At 44.4% G+C, this 25,712-nt stretch overlaps 2 long non-coding RNA genes across 2 annotated transcripts in view; one reads left to right on the top strand and one right to left on the bottom strand.

Moving 5' to 3' along the window:
• Positions 1-25,712, top strand: part of LOC310702856 — a 960,387-nt gene that overhangs the window by 675,192 nt on the left and 259,483 nt on the right. The gene's annotated exons all lie outside the window — the stretch shown is intronic.
• Positions 10,473-12,921, bottom strand: LOC310702876. The gene is made up of 3 exons (XR_014523734.1): positions 12,801-12,921; positions 12,279-12,361; positions 10,473-10,981 (listed from the first exon to the last, which is right to left on the bottom strand). It is a non-coding gene; the product is annotated as an uncharacterized lncRNA (long non-coding RNA).

The raw sequence follows: 25,712 nt of genomic DNA, 5'->3' as shown, positions 1-25,712 counted from the left end.
GGTGTTGACCTTTAAAGCCCTAAACGGCTTCGGCCCAGTATACCTGAAGGAGCGTCTCCACCCCCATCGTTCTGCCCGGACACTGAGGTCCAGCGCCGAGGGCCTTCTGGCGGTTCCCTCATTGCGAGAAGCGAAGCTACAGGGAACCAGGCAGAGGGCCTTTTCGGTGGTGGCGCCCGCCCTGTGGAATGCCCTCCCATCGGATGTCAAGGTGATGGACAACTACCTGACATTCAGAAAACATCTTAAGGCGGCCCTATTCAGGGAAGCTTTTAATGTATGATATTTTAGTGTTTTTTGGTTTCTGTGGAAGCCGCCCAGAGTGGCTGGGGAAACCCAGCCAGATGGGCGGGGTACAAATAATAAATTATTATTATTATTATTATTATTATTATTATTATTATTATTATTATTATTATTATTATCATTATTATTATTATTATTATTCTGGCAAAACAGCTTACACTATGTTCTTAACCCCTTAATGCATTAACTAGAGCTGAAGCATGACACTTAGACAGACCTATTCCACACTTACATAAATCAGCCTGGAAGAGGAGGCAGAGGGGCTGCCCCATAGTAGTTTGGAGGAGGCCTGAATGTTTGTTTTAGGCCCACGCACCATTTGAATGACAATGCCCATCGACTTTAGAGAAGCCCTGTCCCCTCAGATATTTCATTGGGGGCGTCAAAGAGATCCTGGACCCTTGGAAATAGTTCCTTTGCTTGGACATGTCCAGAATGTCTGCTCTGTGCATATCATGGGGTAGAAAGTACGTTCGACCTTTCAAATTCAGGTCCAAAAGCCCAAATAAAACACAATGTTTTTGCATGGTGCCTAAAAATATATAAAGATTATGTTGGGTGAGCATTCCACCAGCAGGGAGCCACCCCTGGAAAGGCCCATTCCTATGTTTCCACTCTCTGGATCACCCATGGAGGGGGCACTAAGAAAAACATCAATGAGTCTTTTGGCATGGCATACAATGTTTTGTTTATCTATTTATTTAAAGCGTTTAAATTGAGTTAGCTACTGACAGAACAATATTGGAAAAAAGAGTTGTGACACAACCGTACCTATAATAAATTACATTTCATTTCTTTCTGCTGCCTCTGATCAAAGGACACAGTGCAGTGCAATGAAGCCAATCCACCTCTCTTCCCACTGCAGAACTGCACAATACCTGGTGCCTCCCTCCTCCCTCTGCATCTTTGGCAAGTGCCAGTGAGACTCTATTTTGAAGTTGGGAGAACAGTGATGCTCCACCACTGCTGCACCACTGACTGCTACTGCCTTGCAAGTTGCAGCTATCATCTCCTCCTCCTCCTTCAAAACATGTTTATTATTTTACAGTCAATGTACAGATCACATAACATACAATTTACACCAGAATCTATTTATTTATTTTGGCGACTTCCCTTCCTTACATCGGTGATGGGCTAATTCTCCCTCCTCCCTGCTGCCTGCCCAACCTTATCTATTGACCTTAAACATATCTTACAATCTTTTACAAGGTGTGACTGTCTTCATGGCATGCACCAAATCTTGGGTTGGCAAAGGAGTGGAAGGTTGGGGCACCATCTGCCTGTCTCAGGAACCTGGAGGATTATTCCAAAGAACAGAGACTCTTGCAAAAACCAATGGACGACACATCTTTGGGTTGTTCTTCTTGGTATATGATGGAGCCTCCACCATGTTGACTTGATGTCAAAACATGCAGCACCGCCTAATGGGCCAAAAGCATTCTCCAATATAGTATCCTAGGGGCCAGGGACAAACAAATGGAAAGCAACGACCTCTGGCTCTCATACAATCCTTTCTCTTCGAAATTTCTATACTAAATCCTGCAGGGGAAAAAAAATAGATTGGGGAAGAACTGAGAGTACCAAATAGAAATTCAGATATGCCTGCTTTAGTCATAGCAAAAAAATATGTTTTGGTCATCATGATATTGTTATATACCTTGTCCTATTGATAATAGGAAATTGATTATCTTACTATAGGTCAGCTTGAATATTTTGTTGCAAGGCAGGGTTTATATACTTTACAAAAATAAAGAAATACAAAATAGATAAATAGAATAGTCCAGCGCAATCAGACATTGTGTCTTAAATTCACTTGTCCATATTTGCACATCAGTTCGCATTCCATTTTATAGAAATAATGAAAATTCACCAGGATTGTTGTTCCAATTTCTTTACAATTTGCCCTAATATACATGAGTTTGCGAAGCACCTCCCCCTGATATAATGAATTTTGTATGTTATTTTCAGTAGTATATGCATTTATAAGCACACTTTAGTAAATATATTTTTGTATATAGTGCTTGGCTGAAAAACTGCATTGCAACATTCAGGGAAAAATGCAAATACAAATTTCAACGGATGACTAATCTCTGCTTCTCACATGATTTCAGATTGTGTTAATTTGGCAAGTTCACCTTTACATGCAAACTGAATCATATTGTCCTGCATCGCTAGACCTGAATTAACTCCAACTCAACTTGGTTTGAAGGAACGGAGTCCTGGGTGCATCTCAGGAAACCAAGTTCATTGATCAACTCCTATGCCCAAGGCCATTCTTAAGATTATTTTCATAATCTTAATTGATATATGCACATATCAAAGAACATTTAAACTCATCTTACCTGGATCAACAAGCAGCAGCACTGAGAAGACGAGGACTGAGAAATGGTGGAGAGTCTTCATGGTTGGAAATTGGGCTGAAGTTCTGTGTTGACAAAAAATATGGAGTTGACTTAACTCCTGCCCCAATGGAAGTCTTAATTGCACTCCACTCATTTATGCTAGTTGAACAAAGTCCCATTAATTTTAATTGAATTTAAGCATTCAGTCTATACCATAAGGATATCCATGGAAAATAAAACCTATCTCTGAATTTTGTACTAAATCCAGCAGCTTTTTTTTTTTTTTTTTTTAGTAGAGCAGCATAAAGAGAAGCATATCTTTGTATGCAATAATGAAGTAGCTAAAAAAGATTCTGGAGATCATACTGAGCTTCATCTGTATGAAGGATGTGGCTCAATATAAGGCAGCTTTTAAAAATACAGGAAATTCACTTACCAGTCAGACCACTAGTCCATTTAGTTCAGCATTGCCTACAGTTTTTGCAATGAATCTCCAGGATGCCAGACAGTGGACAGCCCCAATACTAGTTGGAGATGCCAAGGGTTGAACCCACAATTCTCTGCATGCAAATCAGATGCTCTTGTCACTGAACTATGATCCTTACTGTGTTAAATATCATTTTACAAAATTCAGTGCCATCACATCTTTTATCTGTTCCAGTAATCAGAAGCACATATGTGCATGAAATCTGTTTTCTGAATCCTTGTGAGTCATTATAGACAATACTCAGGTTGATGGACCAGTGATCTAATTCTGGATTGGCTACACCTATACATGCTCCTTTGATCAAGAAATTCAACATGATGGCTACTGGTTGTGCATTTCCCATCTGCACGCTAGGAGCTATATCCATAGAACCCTTATTAGATCATCTGAGTGATGTCTATTGCCAGCTAGAGATGGCAAATGGGAACTGAGTTTAGCTGCAATCCTCCTCTGTTCTGCCCAGGGCAGCACATAGAGTTGAAGGATGGCCTTGCTGAACAATTTAAATATGACAGCTTTCTTTACTAGAAACCTTGAAACAAAGCAGATGTGCAGAGCACAAATTTAACTCCAATTATCCCCCACCTTCATTGTATCAATAGGCAATAAGTCAATGGAAGGAAATATGCTGTCTCAATCCTAATGCAAATATATTTCAAATGATTGTAACGAAATAGTTGCCTGCAGCTACTTACCAAAGAGATAGGAAGCCTCTGTTGCTTTCCAATTTCGTTTCTTATGTTCTTCTTTAGTCTTTTAACTATGCTATTAATAGATGTGCCTCTTTGCCTAAATGATTTATGATTATCTGCTGGATCTTCCACCTGGGCAGTGCCTTCCAGATTTCTTAAACCATCATTATGCATTTGTGTTAGCAGATCAGAGCTAAATTTACCAAGAACGTAGCGTACCCACTAAGTACCATATGTCCTGCACCTGGTAGGAAGGTAAACTAGAACTGGACATTTAACCCCAGTCTCTCAACTTGCCCTGATAGGTCTTCTTTCTGTGAAAGGGCAAAATTCTATTTCTAATAAATACATCCAGTTATTTCATTCAACTGCCATCACCACCACCATCTGAAATGCAGTGTACATGTGACAGTTTACAAAAATCCAATTGGCATTGAGATAACTGCTTTAACTAAATACTGAAAGAGCTAAAGCTAACTTTCCCTTTGATGAATGGACTGTCCTCTGATTGCTTTATGAGGTGCACATTTGATCTGCACAACAACCCTGTGAGTTATATGAGGCTGAATGGCAGTGACTGGCCCTATGTCACCCTGTGGGCTTTATATCAAGTGAGGATTTGAACCCTGGTCCTAGAACCATAGAGTTGGAAGGTACCCCAAAGGTCATCTAGTCCAACCTCCTGCAATCTTCTTCTTCTTTAGTGATCACTCGTAGCCGAGTAAGATTGTCTTCCATATACACGGTTTTAACAATGAGTCCATAAGCGATTGTAGAGGCCAATTCTGAATCCTCACGACCTTCCACAGTTTGGACATTGGTTTCCGTGCGGGAGTTGATCACGGTGTGGATTTGCCAAGAGTGCCTTCCTCTTAGTACGTTTCTCCCTTGCGTCCTGAGTTTGAGTGTCTTCAAAGCCCATGACACCTTTGGTAAACTTGAGCACTTGCAGGCCAGTGTTTCCCAGTTGTCTGTTTATACAACCTTTTTTAAAGATTTGCTTGAGACAGTCTTTAAACCTCATTTATTGACTACCAGCATTACGCTTTCAATTTTTCAGTTCAGAATAGAGTACTTGCTTTGGAAGAGGATCATCAGTCATCCGCACAACATGACCAGTCCAACAAAATTGATGTTGAAGAGTCATTGCTTCAACACTGGTGATCTTTGCTTCTTCCAGTACACTGATACTAGTTCGCCTGTCTTCCCAAGTGATGTGCAATACAGGAATCTCAGCTAAAGCATCCAAGATGGCCACCCAACCTCTGCTTTAAAAACTTCAGTGAAGCAGTGTCCTCAACCTCCTGAGAGAGTCTGTTACACTGTCGACTTACTGCCATAAAGTTATTCTTGATGTTTAGCCGGAATCTCCTTTGATCTGGACTTGTTAAGCTTGTGGTTTTCTAAGGCCTCTACAACATTTTCACATGTACTGCCAGCAAGCCAGGTGTCCCCCATTTTATATTGGTGCATCTTGTTTATATTGGTTATTCCTTCCCTATATGTCCTCTCCCATCCCTCCTTTAGCTTTGAGAGTACTTAGTTGCACTTGAACTATCTGCAACAAGAACTCCATCCTTGTGAGACTGAGATTCATAGTTTCTCCACATTTTGAAGGTGCAATTTGCACAGGAGAAGCTTTTCATTCTGCCATTTCTGATCACAATAAGGCTTGCCCCACCTTTATCTCTTTTGTGTCACCCATGGCCTCCTTAAAAGAGTTAAACATATCCCATTACTGCAACATTGGATAGATATGTCAATATCTGCTTTTTCAGCTTTCTAATATGGCATGCAGTTCTCCACATTTCTGCACCAATTTACATTTTGATAAAAAAAAACTCTTGTGAAATTTCATCAGCGTCTTAGTGCAAATTTCTCATCATAAGCGCACATTTGCCAGTGGTTTAATCTAACAAACAGAATTGTCCCAATGCATAGGCACTGACTCCAAGGGGCAGATTCAGTTTCTTACAATTTTCAGAGGGCATTTGGCTCCGCCCCTGGCTACTCAGGATGTTGTGCACACAATGTCAGGTTGTTGTGGGATGCTGTGTCACCCCCTGCCATTCCTCTGGAGAAGCTGGCACCTCTACCCTAATAGAATGCATATTGATATGTTTGCATGCTGCTTACATACATATATTCATTTTCTGCACATTTTCTGCCTTGTTGCAAATGTTTAATTGGAGAGGTGTGGTGTAAAATTTGGAGGGTTGGATATTTCAAAAGATGGATCTGTTTTGGTTCTTGTATTGTTTCAGAAAGTGCAAAATTGGTTCAATTTTATTTTATTTCTTGGTTGTTTGGTTGGTTTACGTTTGTATACTGCTCTTCAGCATTCATTTTTAAAGTTTGTGTTGGTAACATCGCCACATATTCCCCAGTAAAGTTGGGGCCCACAATCCCCCCCCCAAAAAAAATTCCTCCAGGTTTATCACACTGTTGTAGAAATCAAATGCTGACCTATACGTGATATGCCCAATTTATTCCCTAGAAAAAAGGGGAGTTATTTCAAGTTTCTTTTCTTCCAGCACTTGGACCATCTGTACACGATCACATTACCAGTTGCAGCCACGTTCATTGCAAGCAGAGATTTGAAGACCTCTATATGGTGGCAAAAAGGGGGGCATTTTTATAGGTTTGGGGAGGCAGCAGTGCATCCTTTGACCACCACACACTCCCCCATAATTTTGCCGGGGCTCATAACAGTTGGTCTCTTGGCATTGCCCTCCTGCTATATCACACTCCACTGCAGTAAATACCCAGGAGAATCCTGTAGAAAAGAAAAGAAAAAGTGGTAGACAAATTCTGAGGAGGCATTTGCCTTAAAACACAAAGACCAATCCATGGATGGAGATGGGGTCATGCTGGCCCCCAGTCACTTTCTGCATGTTGCCTCACCTGCTCAGTCCGTGACCTCCCATGTTTTGAGTGACAGATATCTCTGGTGCCCTGGTACTCACATTCCATGGAATATGAGTGAAACGTCAGGTCCATCTGAGGATCCTGATCATTCTAAATCATTTGAGGAAATAGTAGCATGCTCCAAGCAAAGAGAAATTTATGCTCCATGTGTGTGTGTGTGTGTGTGTGTGTGTGTGTGTGTGTGTGTGTAAAGAAATAAATCCAAGGGTATTTGTGCTCGGCATTTCCAAGTTGATTAGTTGGAAAGGAGGGAAAGCAACAGACAGGAAACATTTCCAGGAACTTTGATTCTTTTGCCAGTTCTATTCCTTTCAGCATGGGAAACCCAGCCAGATGGGTGGGGTATAAATAATAAAATTATTATTATTATTATTAAATTGAATCTGACTGTGCTCATTCATGCACCAAGTGTATCCAGCTTAGATTATTGTAATAGACTTAGTGAAGAGGGTTTGCAACCAGTCTGTTGCCTGAAAATATAAGTCAAGTGTTATTTCTGCAGCAGTGATAGTCATTTTGCATCTAGACATAGGTAGGTAAAGGTGAACTATGTAACCCACTCAAACTGCTTAACTCAGTGTTTGTTCCTAGCAGATTAGTGCTAGGTACAATCCAGATCAGTTCATGTAGAATCTTTCCCCACTGCCATTTCCAGATCTCAGCAGCCGTGAGCCTTGGAGTGGTGTTTCAACGGTAAACTGGACATATCACCAAGCCTATGATCTAAGACGCATGTTTCCACTCAAATGCCCAACTTCATGCCAGTTGCAATGGCTCATCCAGTCAGGGGTACCAACTTGAATAAAATATGAGGGGGGGGGAGGTAAACCCCACCCCACATAATCAATCACATCACATGGCACATGTACAACACTTGAATGGCAATGTTCAACATTGCGGGGGCATGGCCGCTTCAAATATTTCATTATGGGAGTCAAAGGGACCTCGGCCCCTAGAACTGGCTCCTCAATCCCTATGATTGGCTCCTATGCATCCAGTTCTAGAATTCCAGTTTTACTGATACTTTGGAAGATTTGAATTACCAGATAGTTAAAATGTATTGCTGCCCACGGAAAGAGCCAGTTCCTGTCACCCACCTGCAAAACGAATTTCACCTAGTAGTAAAGGTAAGTACCTTTTAAAAATACCTAGTAGTATGACCATTGAATAACAGAATCTCCTGCTAAATGGGAGGGGTTGTCCCATTATTTTAACAGGGCATCCAGTGCATGTTTTCTGTCAGGGTTCCTAATGGGCATCACAATGATTCTGAATCATAGGCTGCATAGGCCTGAGGTTCATGGTTTCACTGCGTTTCTCAACTTGCCATTCAAATATTTGAAGCTTTTCATTCTGCCACATCTGCACACAACAATATTTGGGCAAAACCTATCCTATTGTCTCTGTGTCAGGGTGAGGGTGGGGGTTTAGCAGAAACAGAAATGGCACCATTTTGATAGGGACTTTTCCAGGCACTCCAAGTGTCCATGTTTTCCAGGAACAGTACCAGATTTACTTTTTTCTGATTTGATTCTGGAATGTTCCGCTTTTCCTTAGGACGTCCCTATTATCATTGAAAAAATGTTGGAGGATATAGAGTCATGCAACCCCTGAACCAAGAAGATAAGTAACTATACAGTGGTACCTCGGGTTACATACGCTTCAGGTTACATACGCTTCAGGTTACACACTCCGCTAACCCAGAAATAGTGCTTCAGATTAAGAACTTTGCTTCAGGATAAGAACAGAAATCGTGCTCAGGCAGCGTGGCAGCAGCAGGAGGCCCCATTAGCTAAAGTGGTGCTTCAGGTTAAGAACAGTTTCAGGTTAAGAACGGACCTCCGGAACAAATTAAGTACTTAACCTGAGGTACAACTGTACAACCTTTAGAAGACATCTGAAGGCAGCCTTGTACAGGGAAGTTTTTTTAATGTTTTATTATGTTTTTATATATGTTGGAAGCTGTGCAGAGTGGCTGGGACAACCCAGCCAGATATGTGGGGTATCATCATCATCATGGAATAGGATGTCCCTATTTTCATCAGAGAAATGTTGGACGGCATGCTTTTCTCTGAAAGGTTTACTTTGACCTGCCAGGATTAGTCTTGGCCTGCAGACTTCCTTGTCTCAAATAAAGGGGGTCAGCTGAATATTCCAACCTGAATATTATCTCTGATCAATAAAGAGATCTGGCTTTTCTGAAATCCTGGCTATTTCATAAGCCAGCTATACCATAGAAATGTGTGTAATAAAGCCCCAAAACCCTTATTTTGTTAAAAGAAAAGCTGATTTAGGGTGAGGCTGATTTATACCACAGCCATGGTGGTGGAGAAGCTGACTGTTCCTTTCCTGTTCTTGCCACTTCTCCTCTTCTTCATGTTGTTGTTGTTAGTCGTTTAGTCGTGTCCGACTCTTCGTGACCCCATGGACCAGAGCACGCCAGGCACTCCTGTGTTCCACTGCCTCCCACAGTTTGGTCAAACTCATGTTAGTGGCTTCGAGAACACTGTCCAACCATCTTGTCCTCTGTCGTCCCCTTCTCCTTGTGCCCTCCATCTTTCCCAACATCACGGTCTTTTCCAGGGAGTCTTCTCTTCTCATGAGGTGGCCAAAGTATTGGACCCTCAGCTTCAGGATCTGTCCTTCCAGTGAGCACCCAGGACTGATTTCCTTAAGAATGGATAGGTTTGATCTTCTTGCAGTCCATGGGACTCTCAAGAGTCTCCTCCAGCACCAGAATTCAAAAGCATCAATTCTTCGGCGATCAGCCTTCTTTATGGTCCAGCTCTCACTTCCATACATCACTACTGGGAAAACCATGGCTTTAACTATACTGACCTTTGTAGGCAAGGTGATGTCTCTGCTTTTTAAGATGCCCCAAATCCCCGAGGCTTCCAACAGTTTATGTGAAAGCCAGTGTTTCATATTGCCAGCCAATCACAAAATACAACATTTAAACAATATGACTGAAGAATTCAGAATCAACAAATTTTATTGACCAAATTTAGTTAAGGGGACATTTACTGAATTCTGCTACTACTTTGAAAACAAATACAGAGAATTTGATATTTTGATTGCTGCATAGACCACAACTATATGCCAGCTGTCAGATACAGTCAACTGCTGTCTGAAAAGATAGGAGTATAGCATCTAGATCAAGGGAAGTAATAGTGCCACTGTATTCTGCTCTGGTCAGACCTCACCTGGAGTACTGTGTCCAGTTCTGGGCACCACAGTTCAAGAAGGACACTGACAAACTGGAACGTGTCCAGAGGAGGGCAACCAAAATGGTCAAAGGCCTGGAAACGATGCCTTATGAGGAACGGCTAAGGGAGCTGGGCATGTTTAGGCTGGAGAAGAGGAGGTTAAGGGGTGATATGATAGCCATGTTCAAATATATAAAAGAATGTCATATAGAGGAGGGAGAAAGGTTGTTTTCTGCTGCTCCAGAGAAGCGGACACAGAGCAATGGATCCAAACTACAAGAAAGAAGATTCCACCTAAACATTAGGAAGAACTTCCTGACAGCAAGAGCTGTTCAACAGTGGAATTTGCTGCCAAGAAGTGTGGTGGAGTCTCCTTCTTTGGAGGTCTTTAAGCAGAGGCTTGACAACCATATGTCAGGAGTGCTCTGATGGTGTTTCCTGCTTGGCAGGGGGTTGGACTCGATGGCCCTTGTGGTCTATTCCAACTCTATGATTCTATGATTCTAAGAAGTCCAGTTCTGGAGGCTGCATAATGCCTGCTGTCAGATGCTTGACCCTTATGACCAAATCTTCCAATATGAGATGTTTATGTCAAATGTCAGTTAACCAGCAAATGTTAAGAAGATTCTTCCAGATTATTCATAACAGCAATGGAGGTTTCTCAGGTTTCTTTGATTCTGGTATTTTCCCCCTAATGCTGCAATATTAGCTACATCTACCTTCATTGCAAGCTGAGATTTGAGCTCCTCTAGATTTTGGGGTTGGCAAAGCCGCCCCACAATTTGCTGCTATTGACAGCCCTGAAGTTGATTCAAGCAAATACCTATACAGAATAGGTCTTGCACAAAGACATATGCTTCAAGTCTATCTTAGTATTTTTCTACTTTGTGGGTAGACAACAGACTATTGTATACATATGACACATTCCTCCATAATAACTAGAGGGCCAATCGCATTCACGTGGTTTGCATTGTCCTTTGGCTTGATAACAGTGCTTTTCATTCGTAATGGTAGAGAATCCTGTAGAAAGCAACAAATATGACAAATGATTTCTGAGTAGGCATGCTACACATTTGCCAGAAGACATGAAGCCCGGCCCATGAATGGGGACCCATAAATGCATTCAGGTGATGTTTCCAATGTCCTGGTGGGTTTTGCCCCAGCTGGTCAGTCCCTGACCTCCTCTGTTTTAAGTGATGAAAATCTACAGTGGCCTGTTACTCACATTCACTTGAATGTTGGGGAGGAGGGAATTTCATATATTTGAGGACCCTGATGGTCCTCAATCAGTAGTGGTGTTAAGCAGCACCTTCTTCCACCAAGAAAACAGAAGTGAATGCTCCAGATATTGGTTTCTCTCTCTCTCTCTCTCTCTCTCTCTCTCTCTGTGTGTGTGTGTGTGTGTACCTTGCAGAAATGAAGAAAGACTTTGGGTGAATTTGTATGTTCAGGGTTCCAAAGGGTTGGGCCATAATAATAATAATAATAATAATAATAATAATAATAATTTATTATTTATACCCCACCCATCTGGCTGGGTTTCCCCAGCGCACTCTGGGCAGCTTCCAACAAAGTATTAAAATACAGTGGTCTGTTAAACATTAAAAGCTTCCCAAAACAGGGCTGCCTTCAGATGTCTACTAAAGAATTTGGTCATCTTCCTGCTGTACCAGTCCTATTTATTTATTTATTTATATTTATTTATTTATTATTTTTTACATGTCTCTGAATCATCTACCCCCATAAGTCCATCATTCCATGCTGTCAAGGAGCTCTCAATGAGCCATGTCATCCACAGGGCAGGCTCACACAGAGAAAGCACGGGATGCAATTAGTGTTTTATTAGTGGAAAACAACAATACAGCAATGTCCCTGGTTCGTCGTAACTCAATGAAGGCATTGCTGAAACTAAGCTCTAGGTATGCCTTTTCCCTCTAGCTTCTCACTCTGGATCCCACCAAGCAGGTGAAGGCTGCATTGAGGGGGGTGAGCTCCTTCTCTGCACTCATCTGGCTCATTGCTTCAAGCAGTGGGTCAGAGTAGGAGGAAAGTCAGAGAGTCAGCAGGACTGAGAGAGTCTGTGTGCATGCTGTGACTCTCAGCTTCTAATCCTGTCCTGGAAGACCCTCCATCTCCTGACCCCCCTTGACTGCTCAAGTCTCCTGCTTTTCCCCTCTCCTGACTCATCCTCAGTGTCCCACCACCAGGCTCTGGGCTCTAAGATGTCATCTTTGGAACCCTCCCTGTGGGGCTATTGAGAGGCAGGTTCCCAGCAGTCTTTTTCATCCTGCCAGGCCCTGACACATGCATATCTTACCTGGATCAGCCAGCAGAAGTATCAGGAAGAGGAACACCGAGAGACTGAAGAAAGAGTTCATGGTGGAACATTTGTTGAAAAATCTGTTGTGGGTGGAAGAGAGGAGCTGGTTTAACCCTTCATCCACATGTGGTACCCTTGAGTGAATCTTTCTCATTGGTTTGGATATCCCCCCTCTACCTTTTTGGTTTACAATGAATGGTTGTTGAAAGAGACATACAATATATATACTTTAGATATTGTACTTATTTATACCTACAGTTTCCTGCCAACCTAGCAGTTCGAAAGCATGTCAAAGTGCAAGTAGATAAATTGGTACCGCTCTGGCGGGAAGATAAACGGCATTTCCGTATGCTGCTCTGGTTCACCAGAAGCGGCTTAGTCATGCTGGCCACATGACCCAGAAGCTGTATGCCAGCTCCCTCGGCCAATAAAGCAAGATGAGCACCGCAACCCCAGAGTCGGTCATGACTGGACCTAATGGTCAGGGGTCCCTTTACCTTTATACCTACAGTTACATACCAAAGAAATGGAAAGCCTCTGTTCCTTTTGATTTAACTTCCTTCCTTGTGCTCTTCTTCAGCCTTTTAATCTCACTGTTACATGGCATCCCTCTTTGACCGAACTGTTTATATTGATCTGGAGAACCTGCCTGACTGTGGACTTCAAACCCAAAACACGGAACATGACGAACAACTACATAAACCCACTTTTCTTCAATAATCATTATATGAGATCAGGATCAATGTTCCCTCTTAAGTACCTTACAACCTACAACTTGGAGGCACTTAAGGAACTTGCTTAAAACAATTTTGTTTCAGCAATGTATTCAGGCATTTAGCAGTTACATGTGTTTTATCTCATTTTAGGTACACTTGGTTATAATTATCTTTTGAACGTTTATTATGATCTGAAGGATCTTCCTACTGGGCAGTCCCTCTGGATTGTGATCTCACATCAAAAATGAGGAATACTGCAGAGTAGGTAGAGGCAGCGTTGCTAATCTCCCTTAATTTATTTCATTAATTCCTCACCGTAAGAACACGGACCATTTTCTGTTAACGTTTCTTTTTGAATTAGTATGTTATCCTGGATTCTACCGGACTGTTACAGATTTTCTTTATTTACTGTAGATATCACATGACTGACTGTCTTCAAGGTTTAAAGCATTGTTGTTGTTGTTGTTGTTGTTGTTGTTAACCTTGCAAATCTGTTGTAGTAATTAATCTTATATGTTTGGCATTTATAGAAACATTATTTCCAGAGTGTGTAATGAGAATGCATGGTTTCCTCAAGTATTCTCCATGTGTTCATTGGAATGGTTTTACATTGCTTGTTTTAATGCTTTAGCTTTAGCAATAATAATAAAAACGAGGAACCATGATGTGCATCTGTACTGTTGCACTATTTCTTAAACCTATCTGTGGCGATCACACATGGTCCCCGTACGTTTGACGGTCTATTGATCCCTGTGCCACCACTGAGATTGCCTCTTCGCTGCCACCAACCTGTCTCCCTCGGGTACACACGGAGTCCAGACAGTTGTTAACATTAACAAATAATCAAGTTTATTTTTTAGGCATGAACAAGTTTATGGTTTCAGTTAATTTTTCTTGGCAGTTTCTTAATCTTAGTTTCTTTACTGATTTATTCATTCCTAACAACTTCAAACTGATTATCCCAACTATCTATCTGACTCCACCTAACAGTTCCTCTCACTCTCTCACAACACAACTTGTCCAACCCACAGACATATCCTCCCTCTTCCTTCTCCAACTCCAAACTCCCAGCTAACTTCCACACAACTCCAACCCTAACTCTAACTCCTCCCCTTGGGTTCCCACTGGCCAATCACTTCACACTCATTGAACCCTTTCCTTATGACCCACCTAGGAGGCAAATGCCACACTATCATTATGTATATTTTTAGCAGATCAAAGCTATGTACAAACAATATCATGTAGTCATTTCCAGACCCCATTTTCCATGTTTACGCCAATGACAAAAGGAATTGGAGTGGTGTGTACTATGGATTTATAAAAGAAGGGAAAGCAAACTTTATCCACTTCAAGTATTGCCAGCTCCCCAACTGAAAAAGGGGTGTTTCCATCCACTCACCACATCTGCATTGCAGCTGCAAAAGAAAAGACTCTCAGTCAAATAATTACAATATTGCTGCTAATTTGACGTTTTAGATCAGCATAACAGTTAACATCTGTTACGAACTATCGATAGAATCAGTTGATCCCAATTAAAATTCCTTGTAGTGGCACAACTACTGATTGAGCCCAATTTATCTTCTATCTCTTTTTTATAATAATTTTTATTCATTTTAAAACATATAAATTGTCATACATTCCACAAATTTTCATCTCTTATACAATCTTTTGGACTTCCATCAGCACCTCTGATGATCTCCCATTTTTATAATTTCTCCTGCAATTCTTAAATTCATATCGTCTTTAAGCATCATAACTAACGTCATCCTTTTCATTCAATAATGCAATAATTCAAATTATTCCCCCTACAAAACTTCCTGCAAACCTACAGATGTAATCTGGTCATCACAATTACTTTTCAAATAGTCCATAAATTTATGCCAATCTTTTGTGAATTTCTGGTCCCGCCGGTTTCGAATTCTTCCCGTTAATCTAGTTCTGCATAGTCCATCAGTTTCATCCTCCAATCTTCTTTCGTCGGTAATTCTTCTTGCTTCCACTTTTGTGCCAATAATATTCTTGCTGCCGTCCTTGCATACAAAAACAGTTTACAATCATTTCTATTTATATCATCCCCTACAATGCCTAGTAAAAAAAAAAAAAAAAATCTTCTATCTTAGCTAGGGATGGGTCTCAACCCATAGTCTCTGCTTGTTTAATGCCCATGGTTCTCACCATGACAGCTCAGTACATGACCAACTGTTCTGGGAACAGTATCTATAAATTTCACCACTTCTTCATGACTTGAACATGTATGTAGCCAGTCTTTGTGAGGGTAGCTGAATGCACTGACTACTACAACATTTCCTCTTTTGGATGGTTCCTTGATTTCATTTACTGATTTCCACAACTCAAAAAAAAGCCTGAGCATTTTGATCGGGAGATCATAGCATGTCCCCATTACTAAATTTCTCTCAGTGCTCAGGAGATTTCTAGCTTGCTGGACCCAATGCTTTCTTTGTGGTACAGAACAACACTGCGTCCAATACATCCTTTATAGAGAGTTTAAAATGAAAGATAACCGTGTCCTGCTGTGTCTCTTCATTCTATCCATTTCAATTGTGCCTACTATATCAATGTTGTCCTCTAAGAACAAGCATTCCAGTTTGCCCATCTTGGCTCAAAGGCTTCTAGCAAAGTTTCTTGCCTCAAAGAGAAGAGTCTGTGTGGTCTCATCTGTAACTACTCCATTTGAAGATAGCTCCTCTCATCAATTTACAGATCTAGTTTTCTTAAACCATACCCCTATTTCAGGAGCCAGCTAAACCACCAAAATCGATATCATGAAACTCTTGTTTTGTCTTAAGAAAACCCCAAGAAGGATACATGTGGTCATCTAGGCAGAACCGATCTTGCACAAACACACATGACACATTGTTAAAAGAGATCTTAGTATCCCCCCCCCGAATTGTGGAGCCTCTGTCTATATGATCTCCTGTCAAAATTTGCAACAGACCAGAATATGGTAATTACAGCTCCCAATGTGATAGAAGAAGAAGAAGAAGAGTTTGGATTTGATATCCCTTTAAGGAGTCTCAAAGTGGCTAACATTCTCATTTCCCTTCCTCCCCCACAACAAACACTCTGTGAGGTTAGTGGGGCTGAGAGACTTCAAAGAAGTGTGACTGGCCCAAGGTCACCCAGCAGCTGCATGTGGAGGCGCGGAGACGCAAACCCGGTTCCCCAGATTACGAGACTACCGCTCTTAACCACTACACCACACTGTTAGGGTTGGGGCAAATGACAGAAAACTTCTTGGCAAAGTCCTCCAGCAGCACAGCACTCCCATCTCCTTGAAATCCTATAAGAGAACACTGTGGAAAAGAAAAGAAGATGGTAGACTATCTCAGAAGATTATATGCTACATGCTCTTATGAAACCTAATCCATGGAGGGAGACAGGGCTGTGCATTGAATAGGCGCGAGCTCGGCCAAAATAATAATACCCAAAAAACAACAACCCCAAATTCCTGAAAAATTGTCTGGAGGAGGCATGCCACATACTAGGCTGACCTCATGAAGCCCAATTCACAAATGAGGACAGGGGCGTGCATGGAAGCCATGCTCTCAAAGTCCCCATGCATGTTGCCCACATGCTCAGTCCATGACCTTCCCTATTTTGAAGGTCAACACCCACCCACCCACCCACACAATTTGAAAGGCCATAGATTGCTTAATTAACCAGAGCCAAAGTCTTGTAAATATTCCCATAAATTCTTCATTTTATACATTGCTTACCTAGACCAACCAGTAACAGTTTCAGGGAGAAGAGAACTGGGAGACTGGAGAAGGTCTTCATGGTGGGAGTTTGACTGAAAAAGCTGTTTTTAACAGAAGGCACACAGTTGACTTAACCCTTGCTTCAACTGTTGTACTGTTAAGTGTAGCTATCTCCAGACAGGGAGGGGGACTGCTCAGGTTTGTTTGTTTTAAGGTTGCTTTCCTTTAAGCCCTCTCTGAAATGAGTGCTTTGTAATGTAATGTAGCACTTTGTAATGTTACAGGGAAACAGGCAGAGGGATTTCTCCTCCCATCAGATGTCAAGTAGATAAATAATTATACCACTTTTAGAAGACACCTGAAGGCAGCCTTATATTGGGAAGTTCTTAATATTTAACGTTTATTAGAGATGCTAGACAGCATCTTAAAAAGTAGAGACATCACCTTGCCGACAAAGATCCATATAGTAAAAGCTATGGTTTCCCCAGTAGTGATGTATGGAGACCCTTGAGAGTCGCATGGACTGCAAGAAAATCAAACCTATCCATTCTTAAGGAAATCAGCCTTGAGTGCTCACTGGAAGGACAGATCGTGAAGCTGAGGCTCCAAGACTTTGGCCACCTCATGAGAAGAGAAGACTCCCTGGAAAAGACCATGATGTTGGGAAAGACTGAGGGCACAAGGAGAAGGGGACGACAGAGGACGAGTTGGTTGGATAGTGTTCTCGAAGCTACCAGCATGAGTTTGTTTGTTTGTTTTTATAAAATTTTTATTGATTTTACAAAATTTTTATAAACAATACAAACAAAAAGACAAAACAAACATGTATAATTTCATCTCCTTTTTCATAAGCCTCATTTCTCTGACTCCCCCAAACCTCCCCTTCCTACATCCCAATTCCCAAAATTATTTCAGCAAGTCCTAAATTAATTTTTTGTCAATTTTGTTCCTTATTTGTTCTTTTCTTTTACTTAATCTTTTGTCGCTGTAATCTCCTTTTCTTACTCTACCAGCATGAGTTGCGGGAGGCAGTGGAAGATACAAGTGCCTGGCGTGCTCTGCTTCATGGGGTCATGAAGAGTCGGACACGACTAAACGACTAAACAACAACAACAACAAGGGACGTGGGTAGCACTGTGGGTTAAACCACAGAGCCTAGGACTTGCCGATCAGAAGGTCGGCGGTTTGAATCTCCGCGACTGGGTGAGCTCCCGTTGCTAGGTCCCTTTTCCTGCCAACCTAGCAGTTCAAAAGCACGTCAAAGTGCAAGTAGATACCTTCCGGCGGGAAGGTAAACAGCGTTTCCGTGCACTGCTCTGGTTCACCAGAAGCGGCTTAGTCATGCTGGCCACATGACCTAGAAGCTGTACACCAGCTCCCTTGGCCTTTAAAGCGAGATGAGCACCGCAACCCCAGAGTCGGTCACGACTGGACCAAATGGTGAGGGATCCCTTTACCCTTTACCTCTACCTATGTTTTTAAATGTGTTAGAAGCCACCCAGCCAGAGGGGCAGGGAATAAATAATAAAATTATTATTATTATTATTATTATTATTATTATTATTATTATTATTATTATTATTTTCTACTGTGATTTTTTTTTGTAGAATTTGAAATCTACCCCAGAGCCGAAAACAATGGTGACCCTGTTAATGCCTCATCCATTTCAGTGTGGCATGTTTACAAAATGACATGTTGAGATTTGAGCCACCAACTGAACATCTATAATTCTATGGACACTTGTGAAACTTTAAGTTTTGATAGATTCTGATCAGAATATGTATTTACAGACAATCATGTTAAGTAACAACCTTGAAAAAATCAAGTACTTTGCACTACTTGGGACATGTTCTCCATCTGGCATTTGTTAAAATCTCTTAATAAATCACATTCCATTTTTAAAAACTTTGAAAGAAGTGTACAGGCACAATTGGTTTAAGAAGAAGAAAAGAAGAGTTTGGATTTGATATCCCGCTTTATCACTACCCTAAGGAGTCTCAAAGCGGCTAACAATCTCCTTTCCCTTCCTCCCCCACAACAAACACTCTGTGAGGTGAGTGGGGCTGAGAGACTTCAAAGAAGTGTGACTAGCCCAAGGTCACCCAGCAGCTGCATGTGGAGAGCAGAGACGGAAACCCGGTTCCCCAGGTTACGAGACTGCCGCTCTTAACCACTACACCACACTGGCTCTCTTAGATGTTCTTCCACATCTAAGCTTCCTTTCCCAAGATGAGAAACAGATGCAGAAATAATTCAGAAACTTATAATGAAATAACTGTCTACAGCTGTTGTTGTTATTGTTATTATTAATCATAATTTCATTTCTATACTGCTACTTTATATTTTAAAGAGAGAGAAAATAAAAAAGCAGCTTACAACCTGGAAATGATTACAGTTTATGGACTCACGCCATGCAAGGGGTGGAGAAGGTGGATAGACAGAAGTTGCTTTCCCTCTTGCAGAACCCAGGAGCCCCAGATCACCCAATGAAACTGAATTTTGGAAGATTCAAGATAGCCAAAAGGAAGGGATACTTTAAATGCATAGTTAAAATATGGAATTCACTATCACAAGTTGATGGACAGATTCTTTTTGAAGATTCCCATGGAAAGGACCCTTGCATTTATGAATTCTAAGATGTAAACCCTACACCATGCATGGCCAAACCAGATGTTTTGGGACTACAATTCCCATCATCCCTGACCACTGGTCCTGTTAGCTAGGGATTATGGGAGTTGTAGTCCCAAAACATCTGGAGGGCCAAGTTTGGCCATGCCTGTCCTACACAAATCCAGAGTGGAGTCCCTAGGATGGTTAGATTCTGCCTTGTACTCCTCCTTGCAGCAACTCCTACAGCCAAGCTGGTGCCAAACATATTGCTCTGCTTTCTTTTGGAGCACAATAGTGAGGCCAAGAGGGGAATCTTGTTGTCTGGGCAGCCCAGAACCTCCATACACTCCACCCAGGCTTGTGCCCTAGGGAGATCAGCAAAAACACAGGAAGTGGCCATTATTAATTATCAGTCTCTGCAACCACAGCAGGTGCTGTGATTCTCCAAAAGTTTGACTTCACCCCCAGAGGTGCACTCCATGGTCTCTCAAGACATATGGATGCCAACAACCCCTCTTCTGGTGAACCTAAAATCTGGGATGAGAAATAATCTTCATGAAGGTTAAGTATGGATTAGTCAGAGTAACACAACTTTTGGTGACGTCCAGATTAAACCATTGGTCTATTTCATATTTGGGTCTGCCTGTGGAGACTGTCTTACTCCTCAAAATATGGCCACTTAGCTGCTGACAGATGGTGGCAATGTGTCTCACTGGTAGTGGAAAAATGTGCTGGATTCTAGGTTTTTTCTGGGTTTACCTTAAAAAACACACCTATATGATCTGGTTCCTGATCTAACCAATCAACTGCCCTGATGGTAGGTCCTGCTCCCAGGCCATTATCCAACTGCCTCCACCATTTTAAGTGAGGGTGGTGGGAACTGGGGTGAGGACCTCCTCAATTTTCCCCATTCCTCATTCCTGTGTGCAGGCAGGTAGGGTCTCAGCCAGCGTACCAGATGGAGCTGGCAAAGCGTGTTCTCACTAAAAAGAGAGCACGTGTTGCGGATGGGGCCGGACAAGCATCCTCAGTTACCAGCCAGGCTGTTGCAAGGGACTTGGTTCAGATTGGTGGTTGTTGTTACTAGGGAAAATTTGATGTTGCCAATTTAAGGGTGGGATCAGAGGTTATTTATACAAGGTGCACAGCTTGTTCCTTTCTCTTTCGCTGTGGACACTGGATCATCTGTATCGGAGTGAACAGCGAGAGACTGGTTGTACTCTTCTCCCCTGGTTTATTTCTACTCTTTCTTTCTCCTTTTTTTAAATTTGTTATATTAATTCCTTCCTGTTACCTTATCCCTTGCTCATTATCTAATTTTCTTTCAACTTATATTTAATACCTCATCTTGCCGGGGGGGGGGTTTCCTGACCGGGCAGCCGGCGGCCGGATCGCGGCTGGGCGCCCGGGCCTGGGTGCCTGGTCTCCCGTGCGCAAGCGGCGGATTTCGATCCCGGGGGCTGGGCACGCCGCGGTGCGAGTGGAGCCCTGCTGCGCCGCGCAGTTTACCTTCCGCGGGGCCTACAGGATCTGGGATCGCCCGGCGCTCCTCGGCCCGGATCGGGCCCTCTTTTTCCCTCCCGCTCCTGGGACCATCCCGATTTCGTCGGGGGCCAGCGGGTGGGGGCGGCGTGCCGAGTGGCTTCCCTAGACGCGTCCCCTGGCTCAGCTGGGCGGCGCGGCGGTTTCTGCCGGCTTGCGTTGATTTCAGGCCCCGTTTGGAGCGGTAGGACTAGGGCCTTGGCGCGCGGGTGCCCGTCGGCCTCCCGGGCGGGGCTCGGAGGCTCGGGCGGCCTTGCCTAGCGTGCGGGGGCCGGGGCCGGGGAATCGGCGGCTCTGCGCAGCACCCACGCGCCCCGCGATCACGGGACCCCTTGCCGGCGTGGCCTTGGGCCTGGGGCTCCTCTCAGCGCTGACCTCGCCCCAGTTTTCTTACCTTGCAGGTTCGTCCTAGGAGAGGCGTTGCAGGTCCGCCATTTTGAGGCGATTTTGGCGGGAGCGCCATTTTGCCCCCTTTCTAGTGCAGCAGCGGCCTCTTGTGGCCAGGCCTGGTATCGACCAGGCTTGCCTGTACTTAACAGCAGGCCTTGGCAATTGTTGGGTTGTGAGGCAATAGCCAACGCTGGTGGCGGCCTTCACTGCTGGTTGTTAATTGCATTGGTTTTGCAGCCTGTTTCATTGGTGGTCAAGTATTGCACTGTTTAGTAGCGACTGGTCACAGCTTGCCTGCTGGTCATTTTATTAATTTAATTTATCTTATTTTCAGCCATTCTTACCTTCCACTTAAATAGTAATAATATATAATAAAACAAAACTTCTTTATTGTTTAATTTTATTGTTTGTTCTTCTTTGTTAATTAATTTTGCTTTATTATACCAGCTACAGGAATGGCGCCAAAGAAGGCAACAAAGAGGCCTGCTCCTCCCCCTGCTACAAAAAGGCCTATAAAAGGCCCGTCTCAGGCCCTTCGCTCTCCGGTGCCTGGCCAGTCTTTGAAGCGCATCCAATCTATGGTCTCCAGTTTGGCTGGCGACTCGGCAGCACTGGCGCGGGTTGAAGCGGAGATGGATGGCATCATGCACCGCTGCTCAACCCCTTCGACTTCATCAGCGATGCTGGCTCCTCCTGGGGGTGCCTCCTCCCCGGGGGCTTCATCTAGTGAAGAGGAGAGCGAATCATTGTCGGCAGGGGGTTGCCTTCCAGTGGTGCAGCTGCCTCAGCCCCCGGTTCTACCTGTGTCGCAGGTGGCCGCACCTAGGGGTCGTGGCCGCTCTAGAGTTGTGGCCAGGAGGAGGGGGTCGACCCGGGGCCATCGTAAGGGTACCGCAACAGTGCAGTCTTCTGCGGCCGGGAGAGTGAGTCCGGGTCATTCACAGGTTGTCTCTTTTCAGTCAGTTCCAGGTATGGCGCAGGAGGGTGATGGGTCCGAGTCTTCCGTGGAGGATAGCCTTCCCCCACCTCCAAGGGCTTCTTCTGGTGGGCACCGTCGCCGGAAGAAGGCCTCCAAGAGGCGCGCAAAGCGGAGACGGAGAGATACGTCATCCTCTTCTTCTTCAGGTACTTCGTCCTTGAGTTCCTCTAGTGATGAGGAAGCTTCCCTTAAGCTTTATTGGGGTTTCGGCGAGAGCTCAGGCCTTCCTAAGTGGGTCTGGGAGCGCAGGGCGAATTCCCATAGGGCACGGTATGGGGCAGTGCAAGAGTGCCATGAAGGGGTTCTGCTTCCTGACGTAAGAGTCTCCACCAATTCGGCCAGGGATCTTATCCCGGGGGCCCACTTGTCCACTAAACTGCGGTCCCGGATATTGAATGGGCGGTATGTGGACATTTTCAGCCTGGCTCCTCCACTTGAGGGTCAGGAGCCTTTGGATAGAGGCTCTTCTACCTCAAAAAAGCGTACGTACGTAGCTAAGGCAGATAGGACCTTCGAACGCTGGATGGATAGTTTTCAGGTTTTTGCTGGAGTGGTTTCCGCAGCTTATCCCAGGAGATCTTTGCATCTATGGGTGTACCTGTCCATAGTGCATTCTGCCTTTACGATGGCGGGAGAGGCCGCTGCATTGGCCTATGACCAGAATTTTAGGCGCAGGGCAGCCAAGATTCCTACGGCTCGCTGGGACAGGAAGGACCTGGACGTTTGGTCTACTTATGTGGCCCCCAGGATTGATAAAAAGACCCCTGATCCACAGAGATTCAAGGCGCTCCCTCAAAAGACGGGGCGCAGGTTGTTTTGTTGGGACTTTAACAGGGGTGTTTGCCAACGCCAGCCATGCAAGTATTCCCACACGTGTGAGAAGTGCGCGGGGAATCACCCGGCTTCTGCATGTGTAGCGGGACGGCGTCCCTTTCGTAAAGGAGGGGGCTCTCAGCAGCCCCCTAAAGCTGCTCCCCAGGTGCCAGCTGTTGGAACAGGAAAATAGTATCCTGTCTTCCCTGGCCTATACCCCGGTACGGCTACAGCCGTTATTGGCTTTATTGGAACGATACCCTGATAAGGAAGCAGCGTCCTATTTGCGTGAGGGCTTCTCCTCAGGCTTCAGGATTCCTGTGGCGTCAGCCCCTATAGCTGGGAGCCTTGTTAACCAGAAATCAGTAAAAGACATGCCAGAAGTGGCGCGCAGGAAAATACAGAAGGAACTGGCTTTACATCGTATGGCCGGCCCCTTTTCTGTCCCACCTTTTTCTAATCTGCATATTTCACCCTTGGGGATAGTCCCTAAGAAGGCCCCAGGGGAATTCCGCCTCATTCATAATCTTTCTCACCCTAGAGGCACGTCAGTAAATGACGTAATTCCCCCGGGGCTTTGTTCGGTGAAATACGCTTCCCTTGATCACGCGATCAAGATGATCCGGAAGTTTGGGCCTGGTGCCCTTCTGGCCAAATGCGACATTGAGTCGGCATTCCGGCTGCTTCCAATTCACCCTAGTGATTTCTGGTTACTCGGTTTTCAGTTCGAAGGTAGTTTTTACTTCGATAAGGCCATGCCCATGGGGTGTTCTGTTGCCTGTGCAGCTTTTGAGTGTTTTAGTTCATTTTTGGAGTGGGCCCTGCGTTACAGAACTGGTTTGGGCGGGGTCACTCATTATTTGGATGATTTTTTGGTCGCCTCAGCGTCTAATACAGGGGACTGCGTGGTGTTGTTGCAGTCTTTTGCCTCTTTAACGGAAGAGTTAGGTGTTCCGTTGGCGGTGGAAAAGACCGAAGGTCCCTCTACGAAAATGACTTATTTGGGTATCTGGCTGGATACCGTGGCCCAAACCTCTAGCTTACCAGCGGATAAGATTAGTACATTAAGGAAGGTCATTGAGGAATTGCTTCCATTAAAAAAGGTTACTTTACGGCAGCTGCAGTCCTTGCTAGGTCATCTGAATTTTGCTTGCAGGGTTGTCGCTCCTGGGCGACCTTTCTGCTCCCGCCTGGCCAGGCTCACAGCGGGTTTGCAGGCTCCGCAGCATAGGGTGCGCCTGTCTAGTCAGGTGCGGGCGGATCTTAACATCTGGTTGGAATTCCTGGAGGATTTCAATGGTGTGTCCTTGTGGCAGGACACTTTGAACCTCCACAATGACTTCCAGGTGCATTCAGATGCAGCGGGATCCCTTGGGTTTGGTCTGTTTTGGGATGGCAGGTGGTGTGCTGAGCGCTGGCCTTCGGCTTGGTGTGGGGATGCTATAATTCGGGATTTAACTTTTCTCGAGTTTTTCCCCATTGTAGTGGCCGTGCATCTGTGGGTGGAGCATTTCAAGGACCATCGGGTTTGTTTTTGGTCTGATAACCAGGCGGTGGTGAATATACTAGCCAAGCAGTCTTCACGATCTCCCAGGGTATCTGCCTTGCTGCGTGTTTTTGTATTACATTGTTTGCGTTGTAACATTGTTTTTTCTGCTCGTTTCGTACCGGGCATATCTAACGAGATTGCTGACGCTCTGTCCCGTTTTCAGATGGAGCGATTCAGGTCCCTGGCGCCACTGGCTCGAGACCGTCCGGAAATTTTCCCGGATCATCTCTGGAACCTTGGCAGCAATTAGTTTTACAGGGAGTAGCTGCATCTGTGGCCCCATCTACGTTGCGGTCCTATAAAAAGGCCTGGGCAGATTTTTTATTATTTAATGGGCAGGCGGTTGTAGGGGAAGTTACTGCCCCTCATTCCACATCTCAGGTGCTCAAATATTTGGCGTATCTATTCCAGATGCGCCGGGCGGCCAGGACGCTGCGCCTTCATTCGGCAGCAATTTCCTTTTTTAGCAGGGCATACTTCAACAAAGATCCATGCGGGAAATTTGTGGTACGCAGAGCCCTGGAGGGATGGGGGCGTCTCACTCCTTCTAGACCTGTGCCTAGACGGCCTATCACATTTGAGTTGCTGGCACAGATGCATAAGAAATTACGTAGCATCTGTTGGTCGGCATATGAGGCTCGCTTATTTTCAGCAGCCTTTTCATTAGCCTTCTTCGGGGCCCTGAGGGTCGGGGAGGTGGTCCTGGAGCCCAAGCAGGATGGAAGTTCCAGGGGCCTGTTGCTACAGGATGTGAGTGTGTCTCCGTCTGCTCTGCAAGTTAATATCAGAAATTCCAAGACGGATCAGCTAGGGAGGGGAGCCATTATTCGTCTCCCGGCGACGGGGGAAAGTGGCCCTTGTCCGGTAAAGGATCTCAAGAAATACCTTGCCCGGCGGCCTGAGGGTGGAGGGCCTCTGTTTGTTCACGAAAATGGGCACCCACTGGTGCGCCGTCAATTCACTAAGGTATTGCGCAAAGCCGTGGCGGCATGCGGCCTTCAGGCATCTGAGTTTGCCCCCCACTCTTTCAGGATTGGTGCCGCAACGACGGCTGCCCACTGGGGGTTATCGGTAAAGAGGATAAAAGACCTGGGTCGGTGGAGGTCGGAGGCA

This window comes from Podarcis liolepis (assembly GCF_965112155.1).
Source record: "Podarcis liolepis genome assembly, chromosome: 3".
Classification (NCBI taxonomy): domain Eukaryota; kingdom Metazoa; phylum Chordata; class Lepidosauria; order Squamata; family Lacertidae; genus Podarcis; species Podarcis liolepis.
Note: the sequence above shows the minus strand (reverse complement) of the source record. Positions and strands in the feature narration are given on the sequence as shown.